This window comes from Chiloscyllium punctatum, chromosome 1, assembly GCF_047496795.1.
Source record: "Chiloscyllium punctatum isolate Juve2018m chromosome 1, sChiPun1.3, whole genome shotgun sequence".
Taxonomy (NCBI): domain Eukaryota; kingdom Metazoa; phylum Chordata; class Chondrichthyes; order Orectolobiformes; family Hemiscylliidae; genus Chiloscyllium; species Chiloscyllium punctatum.
In genome coordinates, this window is record NC_092739.1 from 15,363,281 (window position 1) to 15,379,239 (window position 15,959).

At 41.6% G+C, this 15,959-nt stretch overlaps 1 long non-coding RNA gene across 2 annotated transcripts in view; it reads left to right on the top strand.

The window, feature by feature from the left end:
- LOC140478747 (uncharacterized) overlaps positions 1 to 15,959 on the top strand; it is a 36,837-nt gene that overhangs the window by 11,543 nt on the left and 9,335 nt on the right. For both annotated transcript variants that reach the window (XR_011960867.1, XR_011960864.1), the window contains exons 2-3: positions 13,616 to 13,746; positions 15,443 to 15,537. This is a non-coding gene — a long non-coding RNA (uncharacterized lncRNA). The remainder of the gene's footprint in view (positions 1 to 13,615; positions 13,747 to 15,442; positions 15,538 to 15,959) is intronic.

A 15,959-nucleotide genomic window follows, 5' to 3' on the forward strand; every position in this document is an offset into this window, starting at 1 on the left:
TGGCATTTAAGAGGATATTGGATGATTATTTGCATAGAAATAGTGTGCAAGGATATTGGAAAAAAATTCAGGAAATCGGTACAAGATATTAATGTTCATTTGTACAGCCAGTTCAGGCATAATGGGTGAGTAGCCACTTTCTGTGCAGTCACAATTCTGTACTATCCTTCCTGAGGTGTTGTGCCCAAAACTGAATGCAGGTTCTGTACCATGGAAATTTAATTTACTCATCTTTGTAAACTAACATCCTTGAAGCATAAGTCAAAATTTCATTTACTGTTTGATTAATTCCTTATTTGTGCATCAGTTTTTAGTCATTAATTTACACATATTTCCATTAATTCTCCACAGTTCTTAATCTGTTGCTGTTAAGAATATTTCAAGTTGTCATTTTCAGATCCAAAATAGTTGAGTTCCCAGTTTTCCAAACTAAAATCCATCCTCCACTGGTTTACCCACTAAATTAGTCATTTGAAATCCCTATGTAACAGTCTACTCATATTAAGATGATATGCATCCATTGTGCCACATAATTTAATACAAATTGCAGACTTTGATGTACAACTCTCCTTGCTTCATCCAAGTCATTGATATATATCATGAAAAGCTAAGGCCTCAACAAAGACCTGTGGGAAAATATTACTTGTCATATCCTGCCAGCCAGAATGAATCGTCTTTATCTTTACTCTGTCTTACTTCCCAAACAACTGCAGAAGTCTTATCAAGTTATCTTTAATTTTGTGTTTTTCTTTTAATGAATAAACTCTTCATAGAATTATAGAACCTAAGAGCACAGAAGGAAGCCATTTAATCTATTATGTCTCCATTTGTTGAAAAAGAGCAATCCATCTCAGTCCCATACTGTAGTTTTTTTGTCCAAAGCCTTGCAGCACTTCAAATGCAGATCTAAGAAACGTTTAAATATATTATTTCTCTGTCTCCATCACACTCAAAATTCTCATAACCCTCAGAAAGAAAAGAATTTCTCTTCAAGTCCCCTGTAATCTTTCTAATTTAAACCAATATCCCTACTCATATACTTCTCTGTTAAAATAAGTAGGAAATTCCTAACCAAACTATCTAAACCACCGTCTCCACTGTCTCATTACTCTTAATATTATATATGCCAATTAAATCTCCCCCTATTTCAAAGAAAGCAAACTTTCCAATATTTCCTCACATAAAAAAACTCTCCAATCCTGGCAACACCTTCATAAATCTCCTTTTTATTTCTCAAGTTTGATCACATCCTCCTTCTTGCTTTACAACCAGAATTGTATATAGTCATCTAACTGTGGCCCAACATTCACTTTATATGGTTATCACATAAGCTTTCTGCTCTTACATTCTCTAAAGCATGGAGCTAGAAAAAGTACAGCAGGTCAAGCAACATCAGAGGAGCATGAGTCATGATTAAAGGTGCCGACCCGAAATGTCAACTCTCCTGCTCCTCTGACGCTGCTTCTCCTGCTGTGCTTTTTCCAGCTCCACACTTAAACGACTCCAACTTTGCAGCATCTGCAGTCTTCACTGTCTCCAAGCTCTTATATTCTATGCCTTGGCTAGTAAAATAACATATTCTCTATAAACAGCCTTTTTAACCAGCATGTGGTGTGAGGCAGTGAAACAGAATCAACATCACTGCTCACCATATTGTATGATCAATCTTCACCGCTGACTACCATGTTGTATGAGGCTGTCTGCACTAGCCATGAAGGTAGATTTGCTGCCACCACATTAGAGGTCTGGCTCTACAGGACTCGATTGTTCTGCCGTGGCAGCTGAAAAATGCTTGCTAGTTTAATGAGTAGAAAACCCATGTCATAAACATGATGTAGATAATTGCATGTTACCAAGCTACCCTGGTATGATAGATAGTTTTCCAGACGCTATGTGGAGGACCTAGATGCAGGTCTTACTCCATCAAGATCCTAAACTGCCATTCCCAAGGTCAGTACAAGATCATCATACCCTTAAACAAAATAAACTGGTGCACTTACTATCCTTACTGTTTTGTCAGTAATCTATTTTCATTTTTGCTTCAATATCTCCATCTGACATTTTTTGAGGAGGTGTGGATTGTCTGTAATCCCTTTTTTTATTCTTCATTTCAACCAATGTGGTGGTTCTTCCACATATCATGTCTCCTCACAAACGCATTTGTTAATTTGCAATCGTCCTGCTTTCTTATATCTCTCTATCTCACTTCAAAATCCTATAACCAGGAATGTGGAGCTACCAATGTGTCCTTCTTCAAGTCATGTTCTAACAATCCCGATATCATACTTCCAGTCGTTGGCCTTGGAAGTCAAACCCATTTGCTTTATTCACCATGCTCTTGCATTGAATAGTGTACCATCAAACTTTGTCTTCACGTTGAGAATACCTTGCATTGTGTAAGTGTGGCTTTACTGCTATGTCAAATAGAACAGACTTTGAACAGATTTAGTTATTCAAGAGTGAGCATCCATGAGACACTGTGGGCTACCAACAGCAGTCAAATCGTACTCCCAACACAATCTGCAACCTTATGGACCAGCATGTTCCCAACTATAGCATTACCATCAACCCAGGATCAACCATGGTTCAATGAAGATTGCAAAATGACATGCCAGGAACAGCACCAGCCATACCTAAAAATGAGATGCCAATGATGTGAAGCTACAAAATATGACTATTTGTGATCCAAACAACGTAAGCGATATTTGATAGACAGAGCTAAGCAACTCCACAACTGATTTAAGTTTTGCAGTCCTGCAACATCCAGTAATGGTGGTGGACGATTAAACTCACTTGGGGAGGAGTCTCCACAAATATCCCCATCCTCATTGATGGAGGAGCCCAATGTATCAAAGGCATAAGATGAGGCTGAAACATTTGCAACAATCTTCAAACAGAAATGCAGAGTGAATGACCCATATGCAAATGTATTAAGACCCTAAACATCCAGTTTTGGACTAACAGGTGACAAATAATGTGCACAATCAAGAATGTAACTATCACTCCTTGCCATTCAATCCCATTCCCATCACTGAATTTTCTATTTTCAATACCTTGGAGTTTACCATGACCAGAAACTGAACTGGACTAGAGCAGATCAGAGGTGAGGAATCTTGTGATGAGTAACTCATCTCCTAACTTCTCAAATCCTGTCTGTCCTTTACAGGGAATAAGTTAAGAGTGTGATAGAATGCTCCCAACTTGCCTGGATAAGTGCAGCTCCAGCAACACTTAAGATGCTTTGTTCATCCAGGACAACGCAGTGCACTTGATTGACACCAAATCCACAAACATGCATTCCCTCTCCCACTGACGCTCAATAGCAGGAGTTGTGCCACCTACAAGATGCACTGCAGAAATTCACCAAGGATCCTTAGACAGCACTTTTCAAACCCATGACCACTTCCATCTGGAAGGACAAGGGCAGCAGATCGATGCACTGCTCAAAATGTGATTTCCTCTACACTTGGAAAACAAAATACAAACTGGGCAACCAGTTGGCAGAACATCGACATTCTGCCTGCAAAAAAGATTCCTATATTCTGGTTCCCTGCCATTTCAACACACCACTACTTTCCCTGGCCAGCACTTCTATCCCCAGCCTGGTATAGTGTTCCAGTGAGGCTCAGTGCAATTTGGAAGAATGGCATTGCATTTTATGCTTGGGGACCCTGCAGCCTTGAGGACTCAATATTGAGTTCAATAATTTTAAGGCTTGAACATCTTATTCCATGTCTTTTACCCAGCCCAACACCTCAGGCCCTGACATGGGCTACTTTCAGCACATCCAAACCATTTTCATCTACTAATGGCTAGTCTTTATCCCTGGTATTCTATCACCCATCCCTATAGCTGCCTATCTTTCTCTCCCTCTGGATCTATCTACACCTATTGCATAGTCCTTTCACTCCCTAATCCCTGTCTTCAGCATATATAAATAGCACCTTTCCCTACCTCCTTCAGTTCTGAAGATGAGTTACTGAAATGTTTACTCTGCTTTCTCTCCTCAGATGCTGCCAGACATGCTGAGTTCCTTCAGCACTTTCTGTTTCATATTTTTTTTTCCTGTTTTCGATCATAGGATGTGGCATCACTGACTAGGTCACCATTCATTGTACATTCTTAATTTGCAAGAGTCAACCACGTGTAGGCCAGAAGATCCCTTCCCTAAAAGACATTAGGGAACAAGGTGGGCTTTAACAACAATCATTAGATCAGTTTTTCATTGAATTTAAATTTCACCATCTGCTCTGCTGGGATTTGATCCCATGACCCCAGAAGGTTCTTGTGACAATACCACTACACAACTACCTCCTTGAATGTCACTATTCCTGCAACGTTGCTGGGTCCAAAATCTTGGAGGTCCCTCCTGAACACCACTGTGGGCTTATCCACATCAAAGGGCTTCCGCAACTCACGAACGTGAGTTACCTCACTTTTCAAAGTGGCAATTAGAGATGGGCAATAAATACTCACTTCGCCATGACAACTACTTCCATTGAACGAATTTTTTAAAATCTTTCCTGTCTATTTTTATGTCTTTGTTTCCTCTACCTTCCAATCTCACTTATTAATTTTTTTGTCTTCTCTTTCCAAATTACCCCACCAATCAGCATTCAGGTTTCCATCCTCCAACCAATTTAGTTTAAACTTTCTGTAACGGCGCACTCTGTCTTACAACATTGTTCCTGGACCTGTTGAGGTGCAAGCCTTATAACTCAATATCCCACCTCCCCCAAAACTTGTCCAGAAATTTCAAGTCTTTCTCATGGACCAACTCCTCAGCCATACGTTTCGCTGCACTACCTTACTGTTCCTGAATTTGCACTCCTGCGTGTCACTGAATGTAAAATGGACATGACTACCTTTGAGTCGAAAAGTGCGGTGCTGGAAAAGCACAGCAGGTCAGGCAGCATCCGGGGAGCAGGAGAATTGACGTTTCGGGCATCAGGAATGAGGGGGTGGCCCAAGGGGGCTGAGAGATGAATGGGAGTGGGGGGTGGGGCTAGGGGGAAGGTAGCTGGGGAAGCGATAGGGGTAGATGAAGATGGGGGGTGATGGTGCGAGGTCAGAGTGGATAGGTGGGAAGGAAGATGGACAGGTAGGACAGTTCAAGAGGGGGATGCCGAGTTAGAAGGTTGGACCTGGGATAAGGTGGGGTGGAGGGGAAATGAAGAAACTGGTGAAATATACATTGATCTCCTGTGGTTGGAGGGTCCCAAGGTGGAAAATGAAGCGTTCTTCCTCCAGGCGTCAGGTGGCTAGAGTTTGGCGGTGGAGGAGGCCCAGGACTTGCATGTCCTTGGCAGAGTGGAAGGGGGAGTTGAAGTGATCAGCCACAGGGCAGTGGGGTTGTTTAGTGTGTGTATCTCAGAGATGTTGTCTGAATGACTCCCTTTGAGTACCTACTTTTAATTTTTTTTTTCCTTAGCTACATAAAACCTGCCTGCAGGGTTATATCTCCCAATCTATAACATTGGTCTTGGTTCAGATTACATTCCCTGGCTGTTTTCTTCCTCCAAGGATATTCTACATCTGCTCTGTGACATTCTTGACCATGGCACCACAGAACAACACAACATATTAGATTAGATTTCCTGCAGTGTGGAAACAGGCCATTTGGCCCAAACTGTCCACACCAACCCTCCGAAGAGTAACCCACACAAACCCCATTCCCTTACATTTACACCTGACTAATGAAGCTAACACTATGGGCAATTTAATAACCTGACCTATACTGTGGGAGGAAACCCACGGAGACATGGGGAGACTGTGTAGATTCCACACAGACGGTGGCCCAAGGTGGGAATCAAACCCAGGGCCCTGGTGCTGTGAGACAACAGTGCTAACCACTGAGCCACCATGCTTTATCTTGGAATCAAGCTGTAAGCTGCTGAAATGCCTGACTTCACGAAACAATTGAACCTCCTCTCATTCTTGTTTCTCTGGCCTTCCTTCTCTGTTGATTTTAGATCAGCAATGGTGGCCCTGGTTTACTTTTGATGTTGACATTCCAATTGTCTGCGGAAAGAGTTAACAGAACTCATCAAGCTTTGTATCTTGGCATTTGGTAGATTTCACTAATAGCTTTTAATCAATCAGCTGTAACCATGCCAAAAGTCCTCTGAAACCCAACACATGAATATTGTCATTTTGTTATGATACAGTAAATTGTGCATTTTTTTAAACAGAGAAGTAAAAGCAGCTATTTGGATAAATTGCACCTTTTGATTTTGGAAGCAAAACCCAACAAGACGGATTTGGCTAAGTGCTGAATTTTGAAAGCCATAGCCAGGGTTTCAGAATGAAACTGCACTGTCATTGAATCATTATGGGAATTTGAAAAGCAATGTGCAATCAGTGCAAAGGGCTGCTATTGACACTGAACACTGGAAGTGATGACCTTAAGCAAAGGACTAAAAGCAGTGTTATCACTGAGCAAATTAATAGATGAAACGTACGAGCTAAAGGATAAAATCAATTCTCTTATCAATTTCACTAATGTAGACTATTGTGATCAGAAGATGTCAAAGGCATTTACTCATACACCAATAGAGAATGTCATTGTATCAGATCCAAATAGGGTTAAGTAATTTAATTGGTGTCTGTGTTGGTGGGTAGAGGTAGAGACTGTAAACTCTTTCAAAAAGTACCTGCATTTGCACCTTAAGCTTTGGAAGGTGCAGGGCTATATGCAGGAAGATGGGATTAGAAAGGGCATCTGGGTGTCTCTGGATTGGTACTGACAAGATGGGCAAAATGGCGCCCTTCCAAGCTATGTCATTTCTATGGTTTCTACTCTTGTAAACCACCTCTATAACTCTCCCCAATGCATTCAATGCTGTTTGCTGTTAAAGTTGGTTAGAGACCATTGCTAGATGATGGGCATCTATAAGGGTATTGAAAGAAAAGAGCGTTAAAATTGAAGCTCTGGCTATAACTTTCTAGTCTTCCTTATTCAGGAATTGTGTCAGAGGTCCAAAGAACTGTAAACATTAGGCTTATTTGAAAAGGCATATGGAAAGGAAAACACAGCAACTGTAGGCCAGTCAGTTTAAGCTCAGTGATGGGTAATCTTCTAGACACTATCATAATTGAAGGCAAAATTGTCACTTAGGGATATATAGTTAAAAATCACATAACACCAGGTTATAGTCCAACAGGTTTAATTGGAAGCACACTAGCTTTCGGAGCGCCGCTCCTTCATCTGGTGATAAGTAAAAGGGAAAATCCCAAGAGAGTTATGAAATTGGCCAAATAACAGGAAAAGAAGAATAGTGATAAATTAGTGAGTTTTGAAAAGATTTGTAGCTCAGGTTGAGGTTCTAGATGTAGGTTTGCTCGCTGAGCTGGAAATTTTGGTTTAATATGTTTCGTCACCATACTAGGTAACATCATCAGTGAGCCTCCGGATGAAGCACTGGTGGTATGGCCCACTTTTTATTTAGTCCCAAAAATGTGAGCCATACTACCAGTACTTCACCTGGAGGCTCACTGATGATGGTACCTAGTATGGTGACGAAATGTCTTAGCATGAACCTTCCAGCTCAGTGAGCAAACCTGCATCAACAATAGTGATGAATGGCTTTTTTTCAGACTGGAGAAAGATTTATAAAGGAGATCCCAAACAAATTGTTATAACTGTTGATCTTCCTGATATATATTAATAACCTACTTCTAGTATACAGGGCACTTTCAAAATTTGTGGATGATATAAAACGTGGAAGCATTGTGAACTGTGAGAAGGATTGCATATAACCTCAAAAGGGCACAGACAACACTGATGGAATGGGAAGACAGGTGACAGATGAAATTTAATACAGAGAAATATGAAGTGATTCATTTCAAGAATAATAGAGAGAGACAAGACAAAATAAAGGGTGTAATTCTAACGAGGGTGCAAGAGCAGCATGTTCCAAGTGTATGTGTTTATAAATCATTGGAGGTGCAGGGCATTTGGAGAAAATGGTTAATAAAACATCCTGGCCATTATCAGTACAAGTATGAAATGCTGGTTCAGCCTCAATCCTGATTCCACACCTCAGGGTGCAAAGGCATTAGAGTTAGAATGCAGAAACTATTCAATAGAATGAACCCAAGGATAAGAGCTTATGCCGGAAGATTGGAGAAGTTGGGGCTGCTGTCATTGGAGAAGAGAAAGTTGAGTGGCGTTTTGGTTTGTGCATTCAAAATCAGGAGGGGCCTGGACTGTATAGGTAAGGAGAAACTTCCTATTAATGCAAGAATCAGAAGCAAGCAGGTAAACATTTAAGACATCTGGTAAATGAAGCAATGACAACATGTGGAGAAATGTTTTAATGGATTGGTTAGGATTTGAAATGCACTACCTGGGAGTGTGGTGAAGGCAGGGTGATTTCAGGATTTCAAAAGCAGTTGGGTCATTGGGAAATAAAATAAAATGTGGGGCTATGAAGACAAGGCATGACTGTGGCATTAAATGAATTACTCCTAACAATAGACTAAATGGCCACCTTCTGTGCAAAGTAACCATTCTGCTTTTATTATTCTAATTCCTCCAAGGATACTTGTTATTTTTTGGTCACAATTACAATTTGCAGAATTCATGTCTAATCATAAGAAAGGTATTGTTAAGAGAAGCATTGGCACAAATAGAGCTGGTTAAACTTAAAGTACACTGTCCTCAAAATGTTAAAGTATGAAGAATATGTATTTTCATAAAACAGACAGACTTAGTTTATAGTTTTCCAAACACTTGCTGAAGAAAGGTGTTGTCATGATTAAAGCCTGGGCAAATACTCTCGTCTGTGTAATAAACTAGCCTTGAGTTTTGTTTTCGAGCTGTAAATCAACAACTACTGACTGGTATTATGAGAATTTTGAAACAGATATCTTGCCATGTTGTACTGCCTGTCCAATTTAACATTAATCAAAGTAAATGAACGGTTGACCTTTGCAGAACTGATGTTTGAACAGGAATCAATGCGTTAAGTTAGTCTGTTCTCAACAGAATAGTCTGGGTGGTTAATATATCTTACTTCTCCCAAATTGTTCCCAAGTTACGTTCAACAATATTATTTTCAGAAAATAAAAACTGTATTTTAAAAGGATTTGTAAACATTTCCTAACTGAGTTATTTCTCTAACTGTTATTCCAGCTGCAGTTGCACCAGTTCTGAGACTGTATGTCTTTGCTAAATAAAGGACCGCTAAACATTGCTCATGGCCATAAATAATTGAAAGACTTTCAAATGGAATATTTATAATATCAGAGAACATCTGTAATTTTCTTTCTTTATCTTTTTCATTTAATTTTGTTAACCTAAACTATGCAAACAAATATATTTTTTTAAAATTGCAATGCATTCATATGTTTTGAGTACAGGCATGTGCAATTATGTCATGAAATCACATCAAATGGCAATCTTGGTGGTTGATTTTCTATGTAACGTTTTCCCAGAGTCTTATTTTGGATTTGTTCATTAGCTGTAGGCTTCACTGGCTAAGCTGGCATTTACTATCCATCCTTAAGTGCCCTGGAGAAAGTGATGCGGGCTGCATCCTTGAACCACTCAGCAATCTTTGCGAAGAAGATATCCCTACAATGCTATTAAGATCCAGTGAAGAGATATTAATTTAATTTCAAATCAGCATCGTGAGTGTCTTAGAGAGGAGTTTACAGATGGTGGTGTTCCCAAGTATTTTCTGCTACTATCCTCCTATGCATAGTGGTGGTTGCAGATTTGGAATTTGCTGTTGAAAGACATTTTATATGTTTGCACAGTAAGCTCCCAAAATGTCTGGATCCATCCAACATTACATCTGATTCCTGCTTCGCCCTTTCAAAATGCAGGGTGAATTCTATCATATTGTGGTCACTGTCCACAAAGGGGCTTTCTTCACCTTATGCTCCCTAATCAAGTCTGCCTCACTGCACATCACCAGATCCAGAATTACCTGTTCCCTCATGGACTCTACCACAAACTGCTCCACAAAACCATCTCGTAACATTTTACGAATTCATTTTTTGGGATCTGCCACTAATTTGATTTTCCCAGCCCACCTGTATATTTACAAGTCCCCAAGATTATTGAAATTGTGTCTTTCTTACAGGTCTTTCACTCTCCTGATTTATTTTCTGTGTCACATCTTGACTACTGTTAGTAGACCAATAAATAACTGCCATCAGTGTCTTTCCTCCCTTTGCAGTTCCTCAGCTCTACCCACAGAGATTCTACATCTTTCAACTTTATACCAGTTCTTTCTATCGATTTAATTTAATTTCTCATGAACAAGGCAACCCCATCCCCTCTGCCCATCATTCAAAAGGACATGTATCTTTAGATATTTAGTCAATAAAAGCACCCCAATTTAACTTCAGCAGAAAGACCTCAGAGAGTGATCTTTCCCCCACCGCACCTTGGTGGCAGCTGCCCCAAGTTTTAGTGCATCCCTCAGCACATATTCCTGGACCTTGGGATATATCAGTCTGCAACATTCAGTCCAGGTCAACTCCTTGTTCTGGAAGATCAACACCTTTCAGGCAGACCGAAGAACATCTTTCACCAAGTTGATGGTCCTTCGGGCACAGTTGATGTTTGTATAGGTGTATGTCCAAGGGAACAGATCAATCTCAGACTCCAACTCAGAGACAGAGTTCCTCAAGCAACCAAAACTTGCCACTATTAAACACTATGGGGTCCATCAGCTCCCTCATCACGCAGGTATAACACATTGCCTGACCCTAATCTTACACCTCCCTGAACACTATGGGCAATTTAGCATGGCCAACTTACCCAACCTGTACATTTTTGGATTGTGGAAGGAAACCGGAGCACCCGGAGGAAACTCACGCAGACACGGGAAGAATGCGCAAACTCCATACAGACAGTCACCCAAGGCTGGAATCGAACCTGGGACTCTGGCGCTGTGAGGTAGCTGTGCTAACCACTGAGCCACCATGCTGCCCTGCAGCTCTTTTTAAAATTTAGTTCTTGATTTTTTTAAAAAGTCCTATTGGCCTTTTAGTTTTTAACCTGTAAATATTTCCCCCACTTACTGTCAATCTGAAAGTGACGTATAATAGATAATCAAATTAGAAGCTATTACCAACCAATGAAGTTACAATTTTCCTGTGATGCCAGTCTTTGTTTTGTGCTAGATTTCTGGTCTTCAATTTATCCTGTAAAAAAAAACCTTACAAACTGTGAAGCAAAAAAGCAAGCAAAAAGCTCCTCTTCCCCTCCAATGCTGCCTCCAAATTACCCAAACTGTAAACTACTCAGGCTGTGTCTCACTCCAGATATGATTTCTCCTTCCTGACCGTATAGCTTATCTCTGACATTGTTAGGACGTACTTTTTTTTTCCTACTGGTCTCAATATTTTGATTAATCATATTAATGCAAAAGTAAAATTAATCTGTTTCTTTTCAATATTGCTTTAAACTTATGGCTGGTTAAGCTTGAATTGTATTCATTGACATTGATTTAAACTGAATGTAGAGCTTGCTAAGCTCTGCTCCAGAGCAATATTGCACTATTTTCTTTATATGCTAATTCTTTCAGCCTTGTTTTGTCTGCAATACTTTATTGAATTTTTCAATATAGCTCTATATTGTATTACTGACTGTTCAGCAGTGATTTGCTGTATTGAACATTTAAAATTCTTTGTAGTATTGTACTGCGACTGCTTACTGCATTTTTTGTGACATTTTGAGGATTTATGTACTATTTTTACCACCAAAACTGTAATTACCTACCTTCTTCAGGGCTTCCCATTCTCTGTAGCCAAGATGCTGATTTTGTGCTTCTTCCTGTGCAAGTTTATTTTTCTCTTTCATCAGCTAAAAACTAAGCATTTCCATGACAAGAACGTTTAAATAAGGTTGTCTGGCTGTGACCTTTATAAATCTTGCTGTTGAAATCATGATTTAATTACTGAATTCCAGTCCTAAACAGCATACAGACTAGGAGAAAGTGAGGACTGCAGATGCTGGAATCAGAGTCAAGAGTGTGTTGCTGGAAAAGCACAGCAGGTCAGGCAGCATCCGAGGAGCAGGGGAATCGACGTTTCGGGCATAAGCCCTTCATTAGGAATCACCGAGTCCTGATTCTCCTGCTCCTCGGATGCTGCCTGACCTGCTGTGCTTTTCCAGCACCCCAGCAAACACATTGCATGTTTTTCAACTGAATAGCTATGTCTCAACGTACATATAAGGGGAGTTGACCTCAGTCAGAAAAAGGGAGCCTTCAATTAGATTAGATTAGATTACTTACAGTGTGGAAACAGGCCCTTTGGCCCAACAAGTCCACAGTGACCAGCTGAAACGCACCCATCCAGACCCATTCCCCTACATTTTACCTCTGCACCTAACACTACCGGCAATTTAGCACGGCCAATTCACCTGACCTGCACATTTTTGGACTGTGGGAGGAAACTGGAGCACCCACACAGACACGGGGAGAATGTGCAAACTCCACACAGACAGCCGCCTGAGGTAGGAATTAAACCCGGGTCTCTGGCGCTGTGAGGCAGCAGTGCTAACCACTGTGCCACCGTGCCACCCATTGCCACCATGCTGCTAATTATGGGGTATCGTCAAAGTAGGTCAAGAGTATCATCTGACATCAGTTCAAGGCCTTGGACCCAGACAGCCTCCTTGGGGCAGTCAGGGTTCTGTACCAGTGCAGTCCAGAATGAGCCACGGTCAGTCCGGCATGTCCAATATAGTCTGGAGATTCTCGGTAAGTCAGTTGGGGAACTGCATAGAACTCAGCCAGAGATCCAGTCAGACTTCTTCATCCAATTCAGTCAAGGGATGGGCTCTGTGTGGTACATGAATGTCAAAAGGGTAAGAAAGTTGGGGACGTCAAGTATGGAGATTGGAAGTATTGCATCTTAGAAGTCTGTGCTCAGTAACTTGGGAGCTAGTATGATGTCTACATCCTTGAGAGTATGTTCTGCTTTATTTCAACAGTCAGATGCCTTACAAAGATGGTTAATTGGAGACAACAGCGACCCTCTGCTACCATGATTGATGACTCCATTATTCAGCCCTTGTAAAGAGGCTGCCACAAATACAATGGAATCAAGTGTGTGGGGCTGGAAAAGTACAGCAGGTCAGGCAGCATCCAAGGAGCAGGAGAATCGACATTTTGGGCAAGAGCTCTTTGCTTGAAACGTCAATTTATCTGCTCCTCGGATACTGCCTGACCTGCTGTACTTTTCCAGCACCGCACTCTCGCCCTCTGATGTCCAGCATCTGCAGTCCTCACCATCACCCAGTTGATAAATACAAAGGAGCCCAGTCTTTAGCCAGAGCAGATGATACGTCTGTTGAAGGAGGAGCTTTGCAGTGCAATCCAGACTTGGAGCAGGGAAAAAGAAAACTTGATGGACTTAGAAGGGCTGGGAGAGTGGAAGCAGCCTTCTGAGGAGGAATATGGAGACATTCAGCATGAGGAACATCACCTTCCCCATGATACACCACTGCAGCATCAGATTCAACAAGCCAAATAGGACTCAATTGATACCCACATGAGAACTAGCTGCTGTGATCAATCATTGACTGGAAATTTGTTATTTCTTAAAAGGCAAATGATCGCTGCCTTTTTTTTCCCTTTTTGTTTTATTTTAGCTATTGAATTAAAGTGAACATTTCAATTATCGGAAGGCTTTCCAGTATTTGATATGTCGACGTTGAGTGGTGACAAGATGTTATGCTGCACTGGGAATCAGAGGAGAAGGAGCACTCCCTTAGACAGGGTGGTAAGTCACTGTGCACTGTGAATGGCAGCACTTGACTGGCTCACATCCAAGCTTTAAAATGTGGCCCTGTGCTGGCAATTCCAGCAGGTCCTGGCGTTGGTGAAAACGTCAGCCATTGTTGAGTGCCCAGTAGTGTGAACCAGGTGAACCATAGAGGCATAATGCAGAGCTAATGAAGTGAACTGCAGAGAATTGTATGAGAAAACATATGAGAGATAATGGAGAGAAACACTCCATGGAACTCCGGGAAATTAACACTTATCTCGTTTTGATAAAATTCAGCCCTCTAGGCAGTGGTCTGAGAGGTGGACAATGCGAACTTTGTGGCAGCCTCAATTCCAACAAGGGCCATATTGATGGTGGGAGCAACTCGTTCCACCTGTTAAATGTTCATAAACAGCACAGCAAGTTTCTCACCAGACATAGTGAATTTCCAATTGAAGGGGATTAATGCTTGGTTGATAGCAAAATTCATCTCATCAACATTAAGCCTCCTATTTTATCAAACCCACATAACAAGTTGGATGTCTGGAAAACTAGACAGGGAAACCTGGCAGATCCAGCTCGGCACTTGATCCAAATGACCTCGACGTTGTCAGGAAGCCACCCTGCGGCTCAGGGCAGGATCCATGGGCACCAGTTTCATGTATCCTTCCTCCATGGACATTAGCATCTAGTTACCCTTCATGACCATCCTGGCACATGTCTGATACACTGACAGTGTGCTTTGAAAGTACAGACTTACATTGCAGGACACACCTGTGACTAGCATTGAAAGGCTGCAGCAGGGACACAGTGACACAAGGAGACATGTCTCAAAGTCTTTGGGGAGTAGTCCATGGAAGACCCAAATTTCAGGCAAACACCATCTATCTTGCCTCACTTAGCACTGTTTTTATAATGATGGAAAGTGGGAAATGACAGACAATGGAATGGCTGTTAGTGCATGTGGGCGACAGATGTTGAAGTGTTCTTAGGGATGAAAGAGACAGTATGGACTACATGCAGAGGTAATGGTGTGGAAGGTTGGGGAATTGAGAGTGAGTGAGAGAAGATGTTGCATGCAATGGTGACAATGGCAAGAGCATGAGGTTTGGTTGGGAGTGAGTGCATCGGCAGAGGTAAAGGGTGAGGGAGCAGCGAGAGGAGTGTGAAATGTCAAAGGTCAGTGACTTACTTCCTGCACTGCTCGCCATCCCTCTGCATCCTAGAGACAGCACTGACCTGGGTTTCCACCTCAGACCAGCCGAGTAGGGTCTGGTGGTGTGCTGTCCTCTGCCAGTCTTCCAGGAAGAGGACTCCTCCTTTACACCATCCCATTCACCAGGACTTCCAGACCATTGTTGGTGCCATCTTACCCTTTACCACCATGTTCTGACCCTGTCCTTTGATGACTAGGGCAGTTTCAGAATACCAATGTTTGTGAGCCGTGTAGGGAATGGCGTGTGATAAGATGATATGGAAATCAGACATCCCAGTTACCACAAAACAGAGTGGTCATTAATAACTTGAGTTTAGAAAGATCATCACTAGGGCCTTGAGGTGAAAAACCCTCCAAAATACTCTTTGACTTAGCCAAATAAAAAAGGTTCAGCCCTCTTTCCTTTTCTAAGTTGTTGGCTCTTCTCTCTTTTTCTCGCTCACACCCTTGATACTGCCTCCTGTTAACTTCCTAATCCAGCTTTGGCTTTTACAGCGTCGAGCTTCCCGTTTGATCCTCCGATGCTTGCTCCTGTCCATCGTATTTCAGCTGCTGACTGATTACCTGTCTTCTGAAATGATCTTAAACTGGTAAGCACACTTGCTTGAATTGTTTTTTTGTTTCTTCTGCGTCTTTTGGGTTGCTTTTCCTCGTGCTGGGCATCAGATCTGCACTGTTGCCAGCCATGTAGTATGTGTGACTGCTCCTGGTATATTGTGGCATTTGCCGTTTTCCCAGGATGTGGTACTGGGTAGAGTTTGCTTGAGGTAATTCACTGCCACCAATTTTATTTTGTATTTGTTTTGTCTTAGGCCTATTTAGTGATCAGTGGCAGAGGATATACCATCATAAAAGAGGCACTTTTCTTAGATAACATGAGGTTTATTACATGATAGTAGCAAGTACAACTGCAGATTATTAGGCATACCCTTAAGGAGTCACTACAGATCCATCTGCTCCCTCCAAAACCTAAAACAGAACTCATTGTGTCCATCCACTAACAATGGACAAA